We start from the raw sequence: 6,979 nt of genomic DNA on the forward strand, positions 1-6,979 counted from the left end.
CATGTCACCATGTCGGACCCGACAAGCCGGACCCATCCCAAATCGACTCTAAATTGACCCAGCCCACCAAATTGACCACATTCCTTCCTCGCATGCCCTCCGTTTCCCGTGCCCACACCGCCTCCCTCCTCCACCCTTGCTCCCCGATGCATCGCCACCTTCGTCCCCCGTCATAGATGTCGTCGTCAGGTACCTTGTCCGTCACCGTTGTCATGGATGATGCCTCGGCGCAATCCCCGGGCTTCCGAATGTGGTCATTAGTTGCAAGGTGGAGAACGTTGCCCGGAGGCAATGCCATACGAAGCAATGCGAGTGTGAAGCGATGGGGAAGGTAGCTGCAGAGAGGGCCGTTGTGGAGATGACCGTTGAGGAGATGGGCTTGGGCGCATTTGGTATGGCGACCGCGACCAATCCGTTCGCCATGGCCGCGGCAAAGAAGAACTCGTGATGAGGCACAGACTAGCAAGACGTTAATTCGTGCGTGTAGACGGCCCGACCTTTCACGGCGATGCAAGATCAACAGTTCTTTCCCCGTGTTCCTCCTCCCAACCTCCAATAGCAATATCTACATGTGCACGAACACTACGCGAACAAAGATAATGACCCCCTCGGATCAGCACGTAGGTGTCAATGTGATGATCAACCCTTCATCGCTAATAGATTCTCTTAAAGGAAAATCACAGAAAATACTCAAGATTGGATTGCCCAAAAACTGAACATTTTTTGAACCTTGTTCATAACTCACGAATAAAACTCAGAAGCAATCTCCCCTGTTACAATGGCGGCCGTGGCCCTTGTTAAATAGCCATCTCCACGTGACTGCTCCATTAAAGGAAAAGAAAGAATTAACACCTAAACAAGTGGTGCAAGACTTGGACTAGAATAAGAAACAAAAATCCTAACCAATCACACCCGTAACTACTATTTAACAAACTTCCTAATATAATATTCTAGCTAATTAGCATGCATGTATTTATCTACTCCCTCCGTTTCGACTTACTCGTCGTGGTTTTAGTTTAGGGAGTATTACGTAACGTGTGTTCCCTATTCCATGGGATTAAAACGAACATGCCTTTATCCATTGAGGGGGAGTTCTGAACGTGGGAATGATCTTCTCTAGTTTCGGCTCCTGCCCTGGGCTTTCTTGTTCGAGGGTCAATCCATGCATGGGTCTGCGACTTCTTCTTCTCTGTTCTTTGCATGATATATCAGACACATGAAGGCTGCTCCACACTTCCCTCCGTTGCCATACATGCTGTATTTGCGACTTTTGTTTCAGTCGTTTGGCTGGAACAATATAGGTTGACCTTGAACTCGACACAATACTAATTTCAGGGCCACATAAAAAACGCATTCGCCCATCAATGCCTCCATGTTTTTCAGTAGCATGCATCAAAATTTGTTTGCACAAGTTCTGCTTTGCTTGTCATCTCTTTAGTTGGTTTGACTTGAGTGACGACGACATTTGAAGATACACCGGGTATTAGATTGTTTGTATCATCCTTCCTTCCTTAAAGCAAAACCGTCCTCGGTTACAAGTCTATTTCAAGCTCGATTTTAGACTCGGGAACTTGGAATCCTGTTTTTGTTGCACTGTGCGTCATTGGTTTCAGCACGTGTCGTCTTCCATCGTGCATGAATGTATATGTATTAGATTTACCCGCATGCACAACGTCATGGTCATACTGCCATGGTCTTCCCAACAAGAGCTGGCACGCATCCATTGGCACAACATCTGAGTCGACTTTGTCAATATATTCACCAATAGCAAATGTCACACATACTTTATGTGTAATTTTTAATTTTTCAGAATTTTAAAGCCACTCAACATGGTGCGGTGGGTGCCGCCACATGGACAAACCCAAAGCTTGCACGAGATCTTTGCTTATGGCATTGGTAAAACTATCACCATCAATTATCATCTTGCATGCACGATTCTTGATATTGCACTAGGTTTTAAAAACACTCCACCGCTGCCCCTTTGCACCACTATCATCTTGCACCTTCTCCACCAAAAGATTCAGCCCCTTCCTTCGTGCATTGACTTCTTCGTTTATATCTTCTTGCTCTTCTCTTCTTTTAAGCAGACAACTTTTCCAATCTGCAGTGTACAGATTCACCGGCATAGGAATAAAATAAATTTGTTGGCCCTTTCAAGATAGAGAGTAATTATTTTTCTTGAAATTCGGAATAGCGCCAACACGTTTGCACCATGGATTACCAAGTAGTAGATGGCAGGACACCATGGACACAGGACAAACATGAAAAAATTCCGCACAACAATATTTTCCCAGATCAAAAATTAACAAAATCCGATGCATAATTTTGATTTCACCTTTGAACCACTTCAGCGTGTACGGCCTTTCAAGAGGTGCCATCTTCAGTCCCAATTTTTTCACCGCCTCCATGCTCACCATATTGACTGCGATACTCTCATCGATCGTCAGATTGACACGTCATTCGTTCACAACGCAACGAGTGTGAAAAGGAGTGACCTCGCCAATGCCTTCCTCCTCCATCAATACGTTCCTGCTCAACATGTTGATGCTTGACTCCGCAAACGCTATTGCAAAATGAGTCGCCATGACTAACCTTTGCTCTGAATACCACTTGATGAGGCACAGACTAGGAAGATGCTAATTCGTGCATGTAGACGGCCCAGCCTTTCACGGCGATGCAAGATCAGCAGTTCTTTCCCCGTGTTCCTCCTCTCAACCTCCAATAGCAATCTCTACCCGTGCATGAACAGTACGCGAACAAAGATAATGGCCCCCTCAGATCAGCACGTAGGCGTCGATGTGATGATCAACCCTTCGTCGCGAATAGATTCCCTCAAAGAAAAATCACAGAAAATACTCAAGATTGCATCGCCCAAAAACTGAACGTTTTTTGAACCTTGTTCATGTTGGGGAACGTAGTAATTTTAAAAAAATTCCTACGCCCGCGCAAGATCATGGTGATGCATAGCAACGAGAGGGGAGAGTGTCGTCCACGTACCCTCGTAGACCGAAAGCGGAAGCGTTAGAACAATGCGGTTGATGTAGTCGTACGTCTTCACGGCCCGACCGATCAAGCACCGAAAGCACGGCACCTCCGAGTTCTAGCACACGTTCACCTCGATGACGTCCCTCAAACTCCGATCCAGCCGAGTGTCGAGGGAGAGTTCCGTCAGCACGACGGCATAGTGACGATGTTGATGTTCTACCGTCGCAGGGCTTCGCCTAAGCACCGCTACAATATTATCGAGGAGGACTATGGTGGAGGGGGGCACCGCACACGGCTAAGAGATCAATGATCTAATGTTGTGTCTAGAGGTGCCCCCTGCTCCCGTATATAAAGGAGCAAGGGGGGAGGGGGCGGCCGGCCAGGGAGGAGGCGCGCCATGGGGAGTCCTACTCCCACCGGGAGTAGGACTCCCTCCTTTCCTTGTTGGACTTGGAGAAGGGGGGAAAGAGGAGGGAGAGAGAGGAAGGAAAGGGGGGCGCCGCCCCCCTCTCCTTGTCCTATTCGGACTAGGGGGGAGGGGCACGCGGCCCAGCCCTGGCTGCCTCTCCTCTTCTTCACTAAGGCCCACTATGGCCCATTAAGCCCCAGGGGGGTTCCGGTAACCCCTCGGTACTCCAGTAAAATCCCGATTTCACCTGGAACACTTCCGACATCCAAATATAGGCTTCCAATATATCAATCTTCATGTCTTGACCATTTCGAGACTCCTCGTCATGTCCATGATCACATCCGGGACTCCGAACAACCTTCGGTACATCAAAACTCATAAACTCATAATATAACCGTCATTAAAACTTTAAGCGTGCGGACCCTATGGGTTCGAGAACTATGTAGACATGACCGAGACACGTTCCCGGTCAATAACCAATGGCGGAACCTGGATGCTCATATTGGCTCCTACATATTCTACGAAGATCTTTATCGGTCAAACCGCATAACAACATACGTTGTTCCCTTTCTCATCAGTATGTTACTTGCCCGAGATTCGATCATCGGTATCTCAATACCTAGTTCAATATCGTTACCGGCAAGTCTCTTTACTCGTTATGTAATGCATCATTCCGTAACTAACTCATTAGCTACATTGCTTGCAAGGCTTATAGTGATGTGCATTACCGAGAGGGCCTAGAGATACCTCTCCGACAATCGGAGTGACAAAACCTAATCTCGAAATACGCCAACTCAACATGTACCTTTGGAGACACCTGTAGAGCTCCTTTATAATCATCCAGTTACATTCTGACGTTTGGTAGCACACAAAGTGTTCCTCTGGTAAACGGGAGTTGCATAATCTCATAGTTGTAGGAACATGTATAAGTCATGAAGAAAGCAATAGCAACATACTAAACAATCAACAGCTAAGCTAACGGAATGGGTCAAGTCAATCACATCATTCTCCTAATGATGTGATCATGTTAATCAAATGACAACTCATGTCTATGGTTAGGAAACATAACCATCTTTGATTAATGAGCTAGTCAAGTAGAGGCATACTAGTGACATTAAGTTTGTCTATGTATTCACACATGTATCATGTTTCTGGTTAATACAATTCTAGCATGAATAATAAACATTTATCATGATATAAGGAAATAAATAATAACTTTATTATTGCCTCTAGGGCATATTTCCTTCAGTCTCCCACTTGAACTAGAGTCAATAATCTAGATTACACAGTAATGATTCTAACACCCATGGAGCCTTGGTGTTGATCATGTTTTGCTCGTGGAAGAGGCTTAGTCAACGGGTCTGCACCATTCAGATCCGTATGTATCTTGCAAATCTCTATGTCTCCCACCTGGACTTGGTCCCGGATGGGATTGAAGCGTCTCTTGATGTGCTTGGTCCTCTTGTGAAATCTGGATTCCTTTGCCAAGGCAATTGCACCAGTATTGTCACAGAAGATCTTCATTGGTCCCGATGCACTAGGTATGACACCTAGATCGGAAATGAACTCCTTCATCCAGACTCCTTCATTTGCTGCTTCCGAAGCAGCTATGTACTCCGCTTCGCATGTAGGTCCCGCCACGACGCTTTTGTTTAGAACTGTACCAACTGACAGCTCCACCGTTCAATACAAACACATATCCGGTTTGCGATTTAGAATAGTTCGGATCAGTGTCAAAGCTTGCATCGACGTAACCATTTACGACTAGCTCTTTGTCACCTCCATAAACGAGAAACATATCCTTAGTCCTTTTCAGGTATTTCAGGATATTCTTGACCGCTGTCCAGTGATCCACTCCTGGATTACTTTGGTACCTCCCTGTTAAACTTATTGCTAAGCATACATCAGGTCTGGTACACAGCATTGCATACATGATAGAGCCTATGGCTGATGCATAGGGAACATCTTTCTTTTTCTCTCTATCTTCTGCTGTGGTCGGGCATTGAGTCTGACTCAACTTCACACCTTGTAATACAGGCAAGTACCCTTTCTTTGCTTGATCCATTTTGAACTTTTTCAAAACTTTATCAAGGTATGTGCTTTGTGAAAGTCCAATTAAGCGTCTTGATCTATCTCTATAGATCTTGATGCCTAATATGTAAGCAGCTTCACCGAGGTCTTTCATTGAAAAACTTTTATTCAAGTATCCTTTTATGCTATCCAGAAATTCTATATCATTTCCAATTAACAATATGTCATCTACATATAATATCAGAAATGCTACAGAGCTCCCACTCACTTTCTTTTAAATACAGGCTTCTCCAAAAGTCTGTATAAAACCATATGCTTTGATCACACTATCAAAGCATTTATTCCAACTCCGAGAGGCTTGCACCAGTCCATAAATGGATTGCTGGAGCTTGCACACTTTGTTAGCACCTTTTGGATCGACAAAACCTTCTGGTTGCATCATATACAACTCTTCTTCCAGAAATCCATTCAGGAATGCAGTTTTGACATCCATTTGCCATATTTCATAATCATAAAATGCGGCAATTGCTAACATGATTCGGACAGACTTAAGCATCGCTACGGGTGAGAAAGTCTCATCGTAGTCAACTCCTTGAACTTGTCAAAAACCTTTTGCAACAAGTCAAGCTTTGTAGATAGTTACATTACCATCAGCGTCAGTCTTCTTCTTGAAGATCCATTTATTCTCGATGGCTTGCCGATCATCGCGCAAGTCAACCAAAGTCCACACTTTGTTCTCATACGTGGATCCCATCTCAGATTTCATGGCCTCAAGCCATTTTGCGGAATCTAGGCTCATCATCGCTTCCTCATAGTTCATAGGTTCGCCATGGTCAAGTAACATGACTTCCAAAATAGGATTACTGTACCACTCTGGAGCGGATCTTACTCTGGTTGACCTACGAGGTTCTGTAGTAACTTGATCTGAAGTTTCATGATCAATATCATTAGCTTCCTCACTGATTGGTGTAGTCGTCACAGGAACCGGTTTCTGTGATGAACTATTTTCCAATAGGGGAGCAAGTACAGTTACCTCATCAAGTTCTACTTTCCTCCCACTCACTTCTTTCGAGAGAAACTCCTTCTCTAGAAAGGATCCGAATTTAGCAACAAACGTCTTGCCTTCAGATCTGTGATAGAAGGTGTACCCAATAGCCTCTTTTGTGTATCCTATGAAGACACATTTCTCCAATTTGGGTTCGAGCTTATCTGGTTGAAGTTTCTTCACATAAGCATCGCAACCCCAAACTTTAAGAAACGACAACTTTGGTTTCTTGCAAAACCACAGTTCATAAGGTGTCGTCTCGACGGATTTTGATGGTGCCCTATTTAACGTGAATGCAACCGTCTCTAAAGCATAAACCCAAAATGATAGCGGTAAATCAGGAAGGGACATCATAGATCGTACCATATCTAGTAAAGTACGATTACGACGTTCGGACACACCATTACGTTGTGGTGTTCCGGGTGGCGTGAGTTGCGAAACAATTCCGTATTGTTTCAAATGTAAACCAAACTGGTAACTCAAATATTCTCCTTCACGATCAGATCGTA

This window comes from Triticum dicoccoides, chromosome 7B (assembly GCF_002162155.2).
Source record: "Triticum dicoccoides isolate Atlit2015 ecotype Zavitan chromosome 7B, WEW_v2.0, whole genome shotgun sequence".
Lineage (NCBI taxonomy): Eukaryota > Viridiplantae > Streptophyta > Magnoliopsida > Poales > Poaceae > Triticum > Triticum dicoccoides.